A 598-nucleotide genomic window follows, 5' to 3' on the forward strand; every position below is an offset into this window, starting at 1 on the left:
TCTTTATGCCTACAGCACCTGGTCTTCCTAGGTGGTCTCCCATCCAAGTACTAACCAAGCCCAATCCTGCTTAGTTTCCAAGATCAGACAGGACCAGGCTTGTTCAGGATAGCATGGCCATAGACACCATTCCTTTATTTAAGTGTATTGGATGACAGTCTGGAGAAACATGGCGGATAGACATCCCCAGATAACTCCCCTTGAAACAACAATAAGCTGAACATCTAAAACTCAACAAAAAATACCCGAACTCCACACCAGTATGTCTGAGCATGGGATCTGCACATAAAAGCTACTCAGGTCCAAACCCTGAGTGTCAGCGGTATACCGTGAGAGACAAAGAAAATGTTTCTCACAGCCGCTAGAGCTCCCTGTAGGAGGAGGGGAAGGGGAGAATGTTTGGCGAGTTCTCTGAACAGCCCTTCCTAGGAGTGCTGTGAGCTACATGCAGCTGGCAGCAGGGCACAGTTATCAAGGCAGAAAGCGGAGAATCGGGACAGAAGAGAAACAACAGTTGATTTTTTTCCAGCTGCAGTTGCAAATACGAGGCTGTGACACAGCCCTCAACTTCCAACACAGAGGGCCCCTCCCTCCATAT

At 48.3% G+C, this 598-nt stretch overlaps 1 pseudogene; it reads right to left on the bottom strand.

Annotated features, from left to right (window-relative positions):
* Positions 1-6: 6 nt before the first annotated feature.
* Positions 7-125, bottom strand: LOC111743280 (annotated as a pseudogene).
* Between the last annotated feature and the right edge of the window lie 473 nt (positions 126-598).

This window comes from Pteropus vampyrus, unplaced genomic scaffold (genome assembly GCF_000151845.1).
Source record: "Pteropus vampyrus isolate Shadow unplaced genomic scaffold, Pvam_2.0 Scaffold110, whole genome shotgun sequence".
Lineage (NCBI taxonomy): Eukaryota > Metazoa > Chordata > Mammalia > Chiroptera > Pteropodidae > Pteropus > Pteropus vampyrus.